The sequence below is a fragment of the Dromiciops gliroides genome, chromosome 5 (genome assembly GCF_019393635.1).
Source record: "Dromiciops gliroides isolate mDroGli1 chromosome 5, mDroGli1.pri, whole genome shotgun sequence".
Taxonomy (NCBI): domain Eukaryota; kingdom Metazoa; phylum Chordata; class Mammalia; order Microbiotheria; family Microbiotheriidae; genus Dromiciops; species Dromiciops gliroides.
This window is the reverse complement of record NC_057865.1, coordinates 139,799,079-139,816,433: the sequence shown is the minus strand read 5'-3', so window position 1 is coordinate 139,816,433 and position 17,355 is coordinate 139,799,079.

Here is a 17,355-nt window from a genome sequence, read left to right as displayed (position 1 = left end):
CGATTTTATCCTAAAGATGCCATCATGGGGCAGCTTGTTGAAACAGTGCACAAAGCACCCACCCGGGACCCAGGAGGACCCAAGTCCAAATCTGGCTTCAGACACCAGACACTCACCCACTGCATGACACCAGGTATGTCACCCAACTCAAACCACCCCCCCAAAAAAGATAAAAAATAAATACTTTAAAGATATCATCCCTTCATAATCAATTCCCACCTCTTCCCTCTGTCTAAATTTATTTCTATCTTCTGCCCTAATACTAAGAAAGTTCTTATGAGTTAGATATATCAGCTTCCCTTGTAGGAATGTAAACAGTTGAAACTTTTAACATCCCTATTAATTTTTTTTTTTTTGCTGTTTACCTTTTTATACTTCTTTAGGGTCTTGTATTTGAAACTCAAATTTTCTATTCAGTTCATGTCTTTTTATTATGAATACCTAAAAGTCCTCTTTTTCAGTAAAGCCCAATTTTTTCCTCTGAAAGATTATAAACAATTCTGCTGGATAGGTGATTTTTGGTTGTATTCTCAATTCCATGCCCTCTGATCCTTTAATGTACAAGCTGCTAGATTTGTACTATCCTGACTGGGGCTCCATAGTACTTGAATTGTTTTGTATTGTTTTGTTTTTTGGCAGCTTGCAATATTATCTCCTTGACCTGGGAGCTCTGGAATTTGGCTATAATATACCTGGGAGTTTTCCTTTTGAGATCTCTTTCAGGAGGTGATTAATGAATTCCTTCAATTTCTATTTTACCTTCTACTTCTGGAATATCAGGGAAAATTTCCGTGACAATTTCCTGGAAGATGATGTCTAAGCTCTTTCATTGATCATGATTTTCAGGTAGTCCAATGACTTTCAAATTATCTGTCCTGAATCTATTTCCTAGGTCAGCTGTTTTTCCAAGGAGGTATTTTACATTGGCCTCTATTTTTTATTCAGTTGGTTTTGCTTTATTGTGTCTTGATTTTTCATAAAGTCTTTAGCTTCTATTTGCTCAATTCTAATTTTAGGCAATAATTTTCATCAGAGAGTTTTTGTATCTCCTTTTCCATTTGGCTTTTCAAGCTGTTGAATTTTTTCTCAAATCTTTCCTCCATCACACTCATGTCTCTTTCCATTATTTCCTCTACCTCTCTAACTTTATCTTCAAAGTTCTTTTTGAGTACCTCTATGGCATGAGACCAATTCATATTTTTCTTGGAAGTTTTGGATTTAGGAGCCCTGATGTTGCTAGTCTCTTCTGAGGGTGCACCTTGATCTTCCTTTTCACTAAAGAAACTTTCTATGGTTCTCACCTTTCACTGTCTGCTCATCTTTCCTGTCTTTTACTTGACTTTTACTTCCTTAAAGTGGGGCACTAGTGGGGCACCTAGGTGGCACAGTGGATAGAGCACTGAGCCTGGATTCAGGAGGACCTGAGTTCAAATCTGGCCTCAGACACTTGACACATACTAGCTGTGTGACCCTGGGCAAGTCACTTAACCCCAATTGCCTCACCCCACCCCCCCAAAAAAGAGCATTGGTAAAAAGTGGGGTGCTGCTTCCAGGCTGCACTGTCCCAAGCTTCAGGGGGTCCCAGATGGTATGATTTAAGGAGGGGCAGGTTCTTCACTAGCCTGGTCTGCCTCCAGGTCTGTAGAAAACCCCAGGCTAACTTGCTACTTAACCAAACAGCAACACTTTGTGTGTTGTAGTTGGTAGCTCCAGAAGCCTGCACCCCTCTCCCCCTTGGGCCACAGCTACTGAATCCTATTTCCTTGTTCCAAGCAGGGCTGAAAACCCAAGTTCAGCCTCAGTACCAGCAGAGACCCCTATAATCTCCCCCCTGCCAAGGGCTCAGCCCTCTCACCAGACCAAGGCTGATTCAGTCTCTGGGAGTCTTTTTCCTTGGCTCTGCCTGCCTGGGACTAGATCTGTGTCACCATGACTATGCTGCTAGATTGGACTCCATTCCTGCCCCAAGATAGCAGCCCTCTCCTGCTGACCTTCTAAGCTGTCTTTGGCTGGAAAATTATCTCAGCCCATTCCTTTGTGGGTTTTGCTGCTCCAGGAATTGTCCTATGGCATTATTTGGGGGTGTTTTGGAACGAATGTATCCTGAGTCCTGAGAGCTTACTGTCTTTCCTCCCATACAGTAGTATCTAATGTGGAATTTGAACCCAAGTTTCCTGACTCCAAGTTCAATATGTTCTATCCTTTCTATCATTGCGTCCTTAATATATAGAAAGTGAATAACAGATGATTGTTTAATTAAATTTAAAATTAGGATTTATTGGAAAGTGTGTGTAAGACTAAAACAAGAGAAGAAAGTATGAAAGGGTCACAGCAGATCAATCAGACAGCAAATCATTCTGAGAATTAACTGATATAAAAAACATGTGAATAGATGAAATAGAAAATTTGAAGTGAGGAGACAGGTTCAAATTCTGGCTCCAGTGATTATCACATGTGTGGCTTTACACGTTATTCACCTTTTATAGGACAAGGATTTTTAACTTATTTTGTGTCATGGATCCCTTTGGCAATCCAAAAAGAATAATGTTTTAAAATAATTGAATGGAATGCTAAATAATACTTGGAGTTTAAATAGAAATATAACTTTTTTTTCTCTTTTTTTTTTCCAACCAGGTCCATAGACCCCTATGAAACCTATCCAGGGAGACTCTGGACCCTAGGTTAAGAACCCTCATCTAAATAATCTTTACAGTTGTCCCTTCTAAATCCCCTAATCTTTGGAATTACCCATGTATGAAGTAGATTGAACTGCTTATGTGTCTACTTTTGGAATTAGGCACCACCAACTACCTAGAGGCAACTGCTAGAAACATGAAAATTTCTGTAGACTCCCCTCCACAGTTTGAACCACAGAGCATTTTTGAAGAAGCAGCATCTAGGAGGTCAATAATTGTCATTAGGGAAAAATACTCTTTGAATTGAACTGGGGTTTCTGTGTTTTTGTTTCTGTTTTGTTGGGGATTAGGGTAGTGTCCCTATATCTATAAGCAATTTTCAATCACTAAAAGCACTAGCAAATATACCAAGAGAAACCTATCCCACTCTCTCTGTTACAACTGTATTTCTGCATTGTTCTGAAAATTGTAATCCAGACAACAGAAAATTTTTCATCCATTTATTTTTTTCCTATATGGATTTTTAGGCCTATCCCTTTTGAATAATGATGGATCCTATTGAAAAGGCCATGTCATATTCCCAGGCTTGATTTAGTCAGGAAAATACTATCTGCAAACAAAAGAATCTGCTGCATCTCATCATCTAAAGAGAATTCCTCTTCTGTTTGGACATTGTAGAAGATATCATTCTTGACAACAACTCATCTATCTTAAATACTTGGTGAGCATACCTTGGATAGACAAATTTCCTAGGCAGATGATAGTTTACCCCTCTTTAAAAATAATGTAGCCATTTAAATTTGGATATCTCCAGCATATTACAAGCTTTCCTGTTTTTTAAGAGTATAATGAGAACAAATTAAGCTATTCTGAATGATGCAGGGTCATCATTATGAACAACAATGACCACAGTTGTGCTGTTTAATATAATGATGTCTTCGGAGGCTACTGAGGTATGTAGCACCATTTGTCCCTACATTAATTGCCCTCAGTATACAGAGCTTAAAAAACTTTTTCTGCATTTTTTTCATTTTCTTTTCACTTTCTCAGGCTATCAGAGCATACTCCCTTAACACTCTCCCTTCCATAAACTCCTTCCCGATATGCTCCTTCTCATCTGCTATGGAGCTAGAAAACAGGGAAACTTGCTATAATAATTTATAGAATGAATACATGCATGCATGAATGAATAGAAATGCAATTATTAAACATTTATTATATGTCAAGTATTATGCTAAACAGTGAGATATGAATAGTAAAGTGAAATATTTCTTCCTTTCATGAAGCTCACATTTTATTTACGGGAGACAACACATATAAGGAAGTACAGCCACAGGGAACATGAAATGGCACAGTGGTCCTAAAGTCACTGCTGCAGTACAGTTGGCAAGGTCAATAGTCCCGTAGTGTGTATTGGTAAATCAGATGGCAATGTCATGTCAGGGTAGAAGGTAAGGACCAATTGTCCTTTCTCTTATCAAAAGAGTTAGAGCTTGTGACTCCTTGCTGTGTGAATGGACATATACCCTGGCAACAGAAGGAGTGGGGTGTGATATATCCAACATATCATTGGTAAAGAGAGTGGACACAAGGATAGAAGAGTGGGGACTCTTAGTTCCTGTCCACAAGTGGTGGGGATTAAGGATCAGCATCTACTCAAGAGAAGAAAAGAGGAAGCGAGCCTTCACAGGAAGGTTGGATGATATGGGAGGAAAGCCTGATCTTATTGGACCCTCTGGAAAAAAATTGGGCAAACTGGTGGGCTGAGTAAGAAAGGAGAGAACCTCCAAGGTCTTTATTCTTTCTAGGCCCAGCCTGGGTTTCAGTGAGAGCCTGCTTAAGGGGTCAAGCTATGAGGAATCATGTTAGGTGTTTTTTGTTTCTGTTTTTGTTTTTTTTTTTTACATAGACTTTCTGACCATTGTTTTATTTAATAGGGGATGATGGGAAGGGTAATATCTTCCCAGTATTTTTAGGAACCAAACAGAGATAGGGATAAGGACTTGACCTATAAATAGTAATTGGGAATTCTGAGATAAGGAAACTCCTTCTAACACTGGAGGTGGGCAAGTTGTTGTTGTTGTTGTTCATTCATTTCAGTTATGTCTGACTGAAACCTCATTTGGGTTTTTCTTAGCAAAGATAATGGAATGTTTGCCATTTCCTTCTCCAGCTCATTTTACAGGGAAGGAAACTCAGGCAAAAAGAACTAAGTGACTTGCCCAGGCTCACACTGCTAGTAAGTGTCTGAGGCTGGATTTAAATTAAGGAAGATGAGACTCCCTGATTCCAGGCCCAACATTCTCTCTATTATACCACCTAGCTATCTAAGCTCTCTAGAACTTAAGTTTTAGAGCACTGAGAGGGCACTGAGTGGTTACATGACTTGTTCAGGGTCACAGGCTAGTGTCAGAGGCTTTATTGAACCCAGATCTTCCTGGGTCTGTTTCATTGTTTCCTCTTCATTTTGGTTCTTTCTCAATTTCAGGTCTCAGATAGGTGAGGTTCTAAAATAAGTGAATTCCATAAAGGTGAAAAGTGACTTAATGAAGATCAAAGTCATGTCAATACCTAAAAAAAAAAATCACCTCTTTGGGATTTGATTATGAATTTGACTTGTGAGGAATAAGAACGTTGATTCTGGCATTCTTGAAAAAAAAGCACTAGATCTGGAATCAGAAAAGGATTGCATTTAAATCCTTATTATTTACTGACTCTTTGACCATGGGCCAAGTATCACTGAGCCTCAGTTTCCTCACATAGAAAAAGATCCTAATAGTACTCAGTTTACTAGCTTGTTCAAAAGATTAAATTAGATAATAGACATAAGGTACTATTTTCAAATCCTAAAGAAGATATAAATATTAGATATTCATTTTATTGAGGTTCAAAAGAAATAGTGCACAAGCCATTTTGTAAACCTTAAAGGGATATACAAATGCCAGCTACAGCTATTATTTTCAAAGGCACATAAATTGTCCTTTACTGTTTTTCTAATAAAGCATAGAATACTGCAGTTTAAGTGCTGAAAGAACTGCTCAGTAATATATATTATATAACTATATAATATTTAATATATAATAGTTTAATATAATATGTATGTATATATACATACATATATATACTTATATAAAACAGCAAAACCAGCATTTATTAGTTACACCCTGTTTGTAGAGCATTATAGTAAATGATGAAGGAGAAAGAAGATTAGATTAGTTCATCCCCCCCTGGATAGACTGCCTTATTTGAGAATTCCTTCTGCCTCTCAAGTTTTATAATTCTAAGAGTTGAATATCCTGCAACTGACATAACTCTAATAACCATTCTTTCTCTTTTTTTCTCTACCTTCCACCTCCAATTGCCTCAGACCCTTCCTAAAACTATTATCTTCATCTGTTTCAGCTTGTCATTAGAATACAATTAGCTCCTATCAAGGCTTCCCTTCCCTAAGGGACCTAGTAAAATACTGCATTTTCTCTCCTCAGGGGAATTTTTCCTAGACAAAGTTGTTGCAAACCCATAGTAAAAAATCAGGTGCTTCAACTTGCTCCCTGGAGCACTGTTGAAGAACTGACCTGACAGATCCACTAAAGTCTAGGTGTTGATGTTTTTGCTTTGTTGTTTGTCTTTCTTTACTCAAAGAGGACCATGACAGATGTCATGACTTGAAATGAATTGAAGTGAGGAAGGGAAGGGCAAGGTCATCAACCTCACTCTCTCCTCTGGAGTCATCTGGGTCCAGTGGCAAGATATACATCAAGACACCTGGAGATGGCCTCTGATGTGTTAACACAGTTGGTGTTAAGTGACTTGCCTGGGATCACACAGTTACTAAATATCTTAGGTGAGATTTGAACCCAGATCATCATGACTCCAGAGCCATTACTTTATCCAGCTCCCCAGGTATCAATGACTCCTTTGCTCACTGTTTTCTTACTTGGTTTAGCCAACTGACTGCTCTTTATAAATTGTCTTTTCTCAACTTGTATTTTAAATTAATTTATATGAACTGAGAATCATAGATTTTTGAGCTGGAAGAAACTTCAAATGACATCTAGCTCAACTCATTCATTTTATATCTATTTGATAAAACTGAGACAGTTATAAAACTAATATAATTCGCCCAAGGTGACACAGGAAGTATAAATGTTAGTGGTGAAATCTGAATCCAGATCTTTGGGCTCCAAAACTATTTTTTTTTTCAAATGTGCCTTACAATCTGCCTTGTTTTTGAGGTCCTAAACCAGCCATCCTACTTACTCCAGCCTTTCTCTAGGACTAAGATAGCTTTATAGATATCTGTGTCTACAATCCTCCAGCTTTTTTCTCTCCATTATTTTTTTAATTTCCCCTTTTGATCTGAAGCACACATAGGTGGACTTTCAGCTCTTTCAAATTGACTCATTCTGTACCCTTCTTCCCCCTCAATTTTTATATCTCACTTCTTAAAATTCCACACTCTTAAAAACCAATAACAAAACTAATTGTAGATGAAACAGTGAAATAGGCTTCTTTACCTTTGGATATAGTAGGAACAAGTTGAGCTTATGGTCTTATCATTAATCTCCGAGATGGGTGACATAGAAAGTGTGTCCATCTACCTCGCTAGACTATTAGCTACTAGCATGGAGGGGCTGTCTTCTAAGCCTTTCTACCAGACTCAATCAAAACCTGTGCCTAAAGCACTCCATGAACATTAATTGACCTAATAAATCAACAGAATTCTTTTCAAAGCCAAGATCAAAATCAGCTTGAAGGGATTTGACTATTGAAAATGATGAGAAAATAAATGAGATGACATCATCATTTTTGTTTTTAAAATCCATCCATTCCCTACAAAGAAGTAGAAAGTGGGGGAGTGGCATTTAACAGCACTGAAAGACTTTGAATTAGAAATGGAAGCCTAACATTTTGCTTCAGTTTTTAGTACTCAATTTACCTGGTTTTCCTGTAAAGTTCTTCAATCAAATGGTAAATGCTTTATGAATAGATCTCATAAAATTTAAGGGGGGAATTCCATATTAAAACAACTCCCTACTGGGATGGTTTATAAAAGCTGAGAAGGGCACTCCTTTCATTTTGATTGGCCTCAGTCTAGATGAAAGCTTTATTCATCTAAGAAAAATACAAGCTGCTGTTAATAATTTAAATCACTAAATGGCATGGATGGATTAATATTTGAATGTTATACTTGCCTTTTATCCAGACATAACTTTGAACATAATAAATTTAGCTTATAGAATTGAAGTCTTTAAAACCTTGAATTTGGTATCCTCTTTCAAGCTGTATAATTCAATTCATCTTTGAAGGTTCATGAAGATTGAGGAGAGTATATCTACTAAATTGAGTTGATCTGTGGGAGATCTCCACTGTTTCCAGCATAGAAAGTTACTAGGGGCAAGGAATAGGGAAAGGGAGGACAGTGAGCCAGGACAGAAAATTTTATAACCAAAGGGTGAAATTAAGCTTTCATGATTATTTTTCCTTGTCATCTAAGTCATTCCTGAATGGTGAAAGACTATGAAAAAGCACCGAGTTCTCATCACTTGCACCTCACACTACGACATTTTTGTATGTAGGAAAAAACATATTAAAATTAAAATCAAGATCAGCCTTGAAAGAGAAAAGACGTACAGGAAGCCTGGGGTCTGACAAGAAGGAAGAAAAAAATTATGTCCTTTTGTCTAAATCAGTTTATCAAGCTGGGCTATAAGGAACTTTGAAACAGTCCAGAGGCAGCTAGGTAGCACAGTGGATAAAGCACCAGCCCTGAGTTCAAATCCAGCCTCAAACACTTGACACTTACTAGCTGTGTGACCCTGGCCAAGTCACTTAACCCCCACTGCCCTGCCCCCCCCCAAAAAAAAGACCAAACAAACAAAAAAACATTCCAAAGTTTTTTGTTTTGTTTTGTTTTTTAATAAACTTTATGTTGTTTGAAAATGGACATTCAAAATAACAGTTTTAGAAGATTTTGCTACAAGAGTTCTGCCATTTTTTTTAATTGAAAGTTTCTACCACTGACCCTTAATGATAGGAAAGTTTGTGTCATGATGTATCCACATGAACCTTTAGTCATTTTAAGTACTAGATAGAAGAATCCGGGTTTTCTTCTTCATTGGTTTCCCTGTGTCAAAATCCAATTTTAGCAACTTCTTAAAGACCAAAGATGTGGCAGACCAAGATGCTGTTGAACCAGCCTGGAACATTTTAGAGTCATTTTACCCCTTCTCATTTAGTTAATGAGCATTTATTAAGCACCTACTACTGTGCTAAGTACTGGAGAGACAAAAATAAAAAGGCAAAAGATAGACCCTTCCCTTGAGCAACTCATCCAGGGCACTGACTTGAAAACCAGCTGTGGGCAAAGGCCACAGTAGGAGTCTCTATGGCTAAACATGGAGCTTCTGAGACTCTCTAGAAGCTTTTATGTAAAATGCTTTCACCTGAAGGCCATTGAGTCTGTTCCTGAACCCTAAGGCTTTGAGCATTCCCTTGCACCAGGTACGGAAACCCCTCCTGGAACAACAAACTAGGAATGGGTCTTCTCAAAATGGGGACTATAATAGAAATAGAAATTTTCAAGTACCTTTGTTTCCCATTAGACATACTGCCCCAAATATAATTAAAACGACTACTGAAATATGACAAACTAAGATGATAAAAGGAATTTATCTGCAGAATGATGTCAAAATGTAATACCTACCTCAGAACATTAAGACAGGAAACAAATAAAGAAATCTGTTAGCAATAGCAATAATAAGCATGATAATGACCATAGGACTCAGGCCAAAGGTTACAGAGACTATATTATGCCATGGGAAAAGGGATCTGTTACAGGGGAGTGTTCTGAGATGCTGCTTCTTGCCAATACATGCCATCAATGTTTGGACCTTTCAGAGAAATAAACATTTGTGCCTTCCTAAAGTTTCACTCACAAGATTATGGATTTAGAGCTTTGAGGGAGCTAAGAGGTCATCGAGTCAAATGCCCTCATTTTACAGATGAGGAAACTGAGTCCTCTAGAGGTGAAGTGACAGTTCCAAAGTCAGTCACATAAAGTAGTAAAATAACAGATTCCAGATATTAACTTAAGTCCATTGGCACAACTACAAAATCAGTACTCTTTACACACATTTTACTATTCAAAAATCACTAATTTAGTCTATAACATCCTAGCAGGATTTTAAGGACCCTGCTGATAAACTGATTTCTTTTTGAAAACATTGTGATTTCAGGCTCTGGGTAGCCAAAGAGAAAGGCATAGTTTTGTGGAAGCATGCTAATGACGCAAACTATCTGTATGTCCTGTTAAACTGAACAATGATATATGAACAACATTCTGGGCCAGGACTTCATTGTGTCTGACTTGTGGGAAACACATTCCCTATCTCTTCTAGTTCTGTGTCCCTTTTCTCCTGTCCTCACCTTCTTTTCCCCAAGGGGTCACATGTTCTCTCCTTGCAGGAAGGTATTTATCATGTCTCCTGTAATTGTTTCATTAGGGAAATGGGGCCTACAGTTTATCATGAAGACCTTTGGTGACTACTAATCCTGAATTGTATTTGGATAGATGGTGGTGGCCTATTATTTTTATGAGGGAGCATATTTACTAGGGAGACAAGGGGTCCTTGTATCCATCCTAGTATGAGCCAGGATGTTTTTCACAGACAACACATTTGTTTATATTCCTACATATATGTATATGTATGTGTACAACTGTGATGGTAAAAAGTACTGCTAAAATTTAGAATTTTTTATTTTTTTATTTTTTTTGCGGGGCAATGGAGGTTAAATGACTTGCCCAGGGTCACACAGCTAGTAAGTGTCAAGTGTCTGAGGCCGGATTTGAACTCAGGTACTCCTGAATCCAGGGCCGGTGCTTTATCCACTGCGCCACCTAGCCGCCCCCTAGAATTCTTAATATACTAAAGTTACATAAACACATGGATATGGGTGTATGTGTATGTATACATATAAACAAATATATGTATATTTATGATTTTATAACAACTCTGATGGTTAAAAATATTGCTAAGGGGGCAGCTAGATGGCACAGTAGGAGGACCTGAGTTCAAATCTGGATTCAGACACTTGACACTTACTAGCTGTGGGACCCTGGGCAAGTCACTTAACCCCCATTGCCCCAGAAAATAAAAAGAAAAGAAAAAATATTGCTAAGAGATTTAGATGTCTTAATAGACAACCCAAAAATGTCAAAGATTTTTGGGGATGCATTGTGAAGGAGTAGGAATATGTAATTCTCATGAAAATTATCTACTATGTCCTAGCATATATTTTCATGATATAATGATTAACCTTAGGAGGTAAAAGCCATAGAGCCAATTATTACCTTTTCTAATTATCTTTTAGCCCTAGATAATGACAGTAGAGATAAGCATTGCCCACACTAGGTTCTCTTTCTTTCCTTGTCCTACTATATATAGATATCTACTTCCCATTGCCCTTGTCTTACCATATTTTATGCTGTTCCTTTTGCTTGTTTATGTGGTTTTTTGGTGGAGCAATGAGGGTTAAGTGACTTGCTCAAGGTCACACAGCTAGTAAGTGTCAAGTGTCTTAGACCTAGTAGACTCTCATGCAGTAACATACATTATTATTTATTTTTAATTGAATTGACCATCCCGATTTTAAATGACCTTTCATCTTAAAATTAGCTGTAATAGGGGAACTTTTGACAACATGGTGATGTGGAAGGTCCTAAAAGAGTCCAGGTGTCCCATGAACACCACAACAAAGATCCAAATGAGTATTTGATGGAAATTGGCCAAGAAAACCAAAGAGAAACACACTTAAGCTCTTCCACCCAGTGCAGGACTACACTAGAAGATAGTCAGAAGCCTGTGGAGGCCAGCAACAGGAGGACACCAGCAGAGTCAGAAGCCAGAAGGAGTTTGCATGAATAGGATTTGATGCCTGAAGAACCTGGTCTGATGAGACAGTGGTGGGGAGACAGAGCCAGCTCCTGGTAAATCTAACAAAGGGAAATAGGACAAGTAATACTATCTAAACCTTTAGATAGGCAGAGTCATACCAGGAGAGAGGTACCTCTCAACCATCTCACCACTCAGGCATGAGAGCCAGAGACCCTTGAAGGAAGAATGAGACCAACACCATCTCCAATGTCTGATAAGGGTCTGTCAGGACTATAGAAGGAGAGGGAGATAACGTCTGATTGACAAACGAGCAAGGAACAGACTGAGACAAGCCAAAGCCAACATCTACTTTAGACAGATGGGATATATAAGCAGATTGCAAGGACTATTGCAGAGATAAAGGTCTTATACTAATCATTCCATCTGGAACCAGAACCTCGGGAGCATCCAGCCATTTGCCACTTATGGGATAATGAGAGGCAATAGGCCCTTCCCAACCCATCTAAGAATGTGGGTAGAAGTAGAACCTGACTCCTGCATAAATTCACAATTCAGGAACTGAAGATGAAGGTATAGAAGAAAATCCAGTATATGATGAAGCAAGTAAGCTTAGCCCAAGAAGTAAATACAGTTGTGACTAATGCCATTGTAACGATTGGAATAACGCCACCTGCTGGATACTTACTGTAGAAGAGTTCTGCCCATGAAGGGAAGGTCTTTGAGGGCAAGACCAGGAGTCAGGAAGTGACGCGGGCTAGTGGGAGGAGGAAGGAAGAGACTGGCGCTCAGGCTGGCTCTTTCCTGAGGACGCTGGCGGAGAAGGGAGCTAGAAATGTGCTCTCCCTTTAATAGATAGGAATCTAGGCCTTTCTCTCTCTCTTTACCAAATTCTTATTCTCCTTAATAAATGCTTAAAAACCTAACTTTTGCTAAAGCTTATAATTTATTGGCGACCACTCATTAGATATTTTAGACAGTTTAGCTAGAATTTTAACCCTTAACAGATGGCAACCACGAAGGGAAAGCTGAACCTCACTTCTGATCTTCCGGTTGGGTAAGAAATTTCCCCTACCCTTTAAACTGCTAAGTACTGGTGTACTGGCTGTGTTTTCCTTTAAATTTTTTCGAATGGACCTTTTAAACTCCCTAATTATCCTATTTTTGATTTTAGTCTGTTTAACCAGACAAATGGGAGATAAGATCATGTTAATACTTTGTTTTTGTGGATTTTCTATTTTTCTTTTTATTTTTGTTAAAAGAGCCAGCAACTTACTCACACAAGGAAATATCTCTCCCTCTCCCAACCATGCTTTTTCAGAGAAACCTGAAGAGATTCCTGCAGCTTTTCCCAGTTCTAACACTAATTGTTGCTCTAATTTTGCATGCCTGGAGGCAATGACCCACCCTCTAGAAGCTTTTAATCCCCTAGCACCTGGAGGCAAAGTGGGGGAAGAGGAATCCAGGCCTGAGTTCAAAATCAAGTCTGATTCAAATTGCTCTGGTCCCTCCCCTCCTCTCCAGACCCCACCCTCTACTCCTCCTATGGCCAAGCCCATAGCTTCCCCTGCCTGGGAAGTCCAGAGATCTGGTACGCATGCTCAACTTTTTCTACCTGCATTTGCAGCTTCAGGCTCAGCCCTTCCCCGGCCTGGCTGTGCTTCTGAGACAACCTTAGAAAACCCTTTAAATTCCAGATATGCTCGATTTGTTCATAATTTTGCTAACCTGCTTTTGTCTTTAATTAGTAATCTTATAAAGCATTTGTATGGTGAAAAGACTGACAGACAATATAGAGGGGTTAAAGAAGAAAAACTTAAGCCGAATAAGAATGACAATCATCAACATAGTTCAAGACTCTGCTTCTTTTGCCATGGAAGGGTATATATTTTACAGAAATGTAGAAGTAAGCAGCAAGGTATTGATATGAGTATTGGGGATTTTAGATATCGGAATCAAAAGTGTTCTAAATTCACTCAGATTATTAATAGTATCAGTTCAGAGGTTACATAGGATTTCTATACTATTACATATACATTTTGAAAATTAATGGTATGGGTTTATTTTCATAGAGATTTTCATGCTTTTGAGATTGTGTTTTATATTTAGTTTTTAAAACAAGGAGAATATTTGTAAAAGCTTTTTATAGTCATGTGATCAAGTTTATATTTTATAATACTCTTATTGATATTAAGTTCATATTCATTTAGATTTCCTTAGTTTGAATTTCACTGTATTTTATTGTTCCATGTGTATTTTCTTCTATTCATTTGTCTATCTAATTTTGAAACATTGCAAGATGGTTTTGATTTTATTATACAATGTTAATTCTAGGAGTATTGTGCTCCCATATTCTGAGTTATTTGTTTTTGTTATTTTTTCTCAACTGATTATTTGATCAAACTCTTTAAAGCATTTCCCTAGCAAATTGTTTGCCATGGCAAGTGTAAATTGATTCTAGAAGTATTATTTTTGATAAGCATATTCCAAAAAAAAAAAAAAAGAGGGGAACATTTGTAAAAGTTTTCTTTTTTCAAAAAAAAAAAGTTCTTTGAGATTCTGTTGTGCTTTAACTTGTATTTAAGTATGTTCTGATTTTTCACAAAAGTAATTGTATACTAAGTAAAAAAAAAAGGGGTATTATTTGAAATTGTTGCATAATTATATATTGTGTTCTGAGTCAAGATGTATTCACATTTTTTGCAATCATTTATTATCCTCAATTTTTAAATCCATATGAGACTTGGATTATGGGAACTTATCATTTAAGACATTAATTGCCTTTATTCTGAGTTATCAGATGCCAGTTGGCCAAGATGCCATCCAATCACAAGAGGAATACATGCAAAGAGCAGACATTGAACTGTTACATGAGGGGAGACATGCACGAAGTTAAGGTATGGCCGAGGGAACGGCTTTTGACAAATGTTGAGGTTGGATTCTCTTGGTTTAATATTTTATTTTATTTTTCCCCACAATATTGTACAGATGGCTGGAAGTATTCATCCCACCCATCTCACTTCTACACCTGGCTTCTATGCTCCCTCCTATATGCCTGATGCCATGGACATCTCAGTCCCATGCATCTGATTAAGTCTGACTCAGTTTCTTCCAATATGTTCGGTGGCTTGGACATATATTCCATCCACCTATTTTAAGCCTGGCATACTGTATGGGCAGTACATATTGCTCAAGTGTGGGAATGCTCATATCCCATCATTTCTCTGTTCTTTTATGGTAACCCCCATAATTATCTCAGGTGTCATGATAAATAACAGTGTTGAATTTGGCCTTGACATCTGCTACTAATTATATTAGATTTTAAATTTCTCATAATGGCATGAGGATAATTAGGCAGATGATGCAAAAAGTGATAAAACAAAGATAAAAATTATTTTTATTAATTAATATTGCAGCAATTGTCTTCTCAATTACCCTCCATAAGGGGGGACTATAGTAATATTATAATTTTAAAGAATGTTAGAATTTTTGTTTTATTATATGTTTCATGTGTAACAACTAAGATTCTGAATTCCCTTAGACATGTTTTTGAGAACTTTCATTGTTTGATTTGATTATTGACAAAGCTATTTTAAAGTTGTGTTAAGCTCAATTTTGTAGGAAATTTTCCTGGCTGATTACCAGCATCCACACATCAACCCCTGAAAAGACTTCCATTCTACGACTACACCTAGAGGACATCTGAGAAAAGACTTTCAGAGACTTTAAATGAACAGTTTTGATTTGTTGTTTTTGTTGTTTTTTTCTCTTTCTGTTATAATATACACCATCTGTAACATGTATTCTCTGCAGAGGCCCTCCCTTTGCAAGACTAATGTCAAAGCGTCGGTTCATGAGGACAAAAAAAAATCGCCCCTCTGGACAAAACTTTCCTCTCTTCCTTTTCTATATTGTTCACATATTATTAGTTAGCAATAGTTATTATATTCTTTTTACTGTTCCATCAAGGAAATATTTTGTTTCTTGAGGAACAACAGGGGGGACTGTAACGATTGGAATAACGCCACCTGCTGGATACTTACTGTAGAAGAGTTCTGCCCATGAAGGGAAGGTCTTTGAGGGCAAGACCAGGAGTCAGGAAGTGACGCGGGCTAGTGGGAGGAGGAAGGAAGAGACTGGCGCTCAGGCTGGCTCTTTCCTGAGGACGCTGGCGGAGAAGGGAGCTAGAAATGTGCTCTCCCTTTAATAGATAGGAATCTAGGCCTTTCTCTCTCTCTTTACCAAATTCTTATTCTCCTTAATAAATGCTTAAAAACCTAACTCTTGCTAAAGCTTATAATTTATTGGCGACCACTCATTAGATATTTTAGACAGTTTAGCTAGAATTTTAACCCTTAACACCATGGAAAAGACAAGTACTACATGCAAAACCCCCAAAGAATCAAAGATAGAAATAAAAGATCTTTCTGCATGAAACTATTTATAACAACATTTTATTGTTGATGATTTAACCATAATAAATAAGAAATGTTGAAGATTCAGAGAAAATTGAGAAAAATGTATAAACTGTTATAAAGAATATAACAAGCAGAACCAGCAGTTCAATTTATACAATGACTACTATAATGTAAAGGAACATAACTTAGAGAGGTTTATAAAATCTGATCAATGCTACATCAGAAGGCTAATAACATATTTGCCACTTCTTAGCAAAGAGATAATTTATTAAAGTTGCAGCATTAGACATATATTCAGACATAATGAACATGTGACTCTGTTTCACTTCATCATATTTTCTTGTCACAAGTATTGCATATAATTTCCTCGGGAGAGAATTTTGGGGATTAGAAAGAAGGATAAGAGTTAGGGGCAGCTAGGTGGCACAATGGATAAAGCACCAGGAGGATATGTTAAAATTCAGCCTCAGACACTTGACACTTACTAGCTGTGTGACCCAGGGCAAGTCACTTAACCCTCATTGTCCCACACACACACACACAAAACAGTAATGCAAAAACAATAAAAGTTAATGAAAGATTAAAAATATATAATGATTCATGTTTTATATATTGTGCTTTTCCTGTTTTTTACCTTTGTAAATATAATTTTTTATGTTTTCCAAATTATTTTTAATTATACATTTTTGATGTTGCTCTTATTCATCAGACTTTTTCTACTTTACTAGGATAGAAAGAAAATGAGCCTATTATTCACAACTTGCAAGTTATATAATTCTTTACCCTCAGTTCTGTACTTTGACCAAGTAGGAGATTCCAAATAAAATGTCCAGTAAGTAGGGAAGTAATGGGCACTACACTAAGGGTAGCCAAATGCAATTCATCCTTACTAGTAGAAAAACAGACCCTATATGTTTCCTACTGATTTTAGACATGAATGATAAGAATAGAAATGATTGTAGATGACCTGTTGAAAACGTCTTTGAATAAGACTAGAACTACCCTTGATAAGCATTTGATTTCCTAATATAGAAACTAGAAAACTCCCTCAAATTTGCACAATAATTTCTGTCTTTTGATCTCTATTTTCCATTCTAGAGATGGGTTCTCAAGTAGTTATTGGTCTGTGATGATGACTGAACAGTTGGCATCAGGAGAAATTCAGAGAGACCTGGAACAGGCAGATTTGTGAATTGTAAAAACAGAGCCAGGTAAGCAATCCCAAGGATGACTAAATTACTGAGCTGTCAATTTGAAATTCTCTCTCAAAATTGCATTTTCTTTATTCTTGCATTTCAATCACTCAAGACTCCTTCCACATTTGACAGTAATCTTTGCCTGGAGTACATGATCCATTGAGTCTGTCCTTATATTCTTCCTTCTCTAATTACATTGTGAACTTACTGG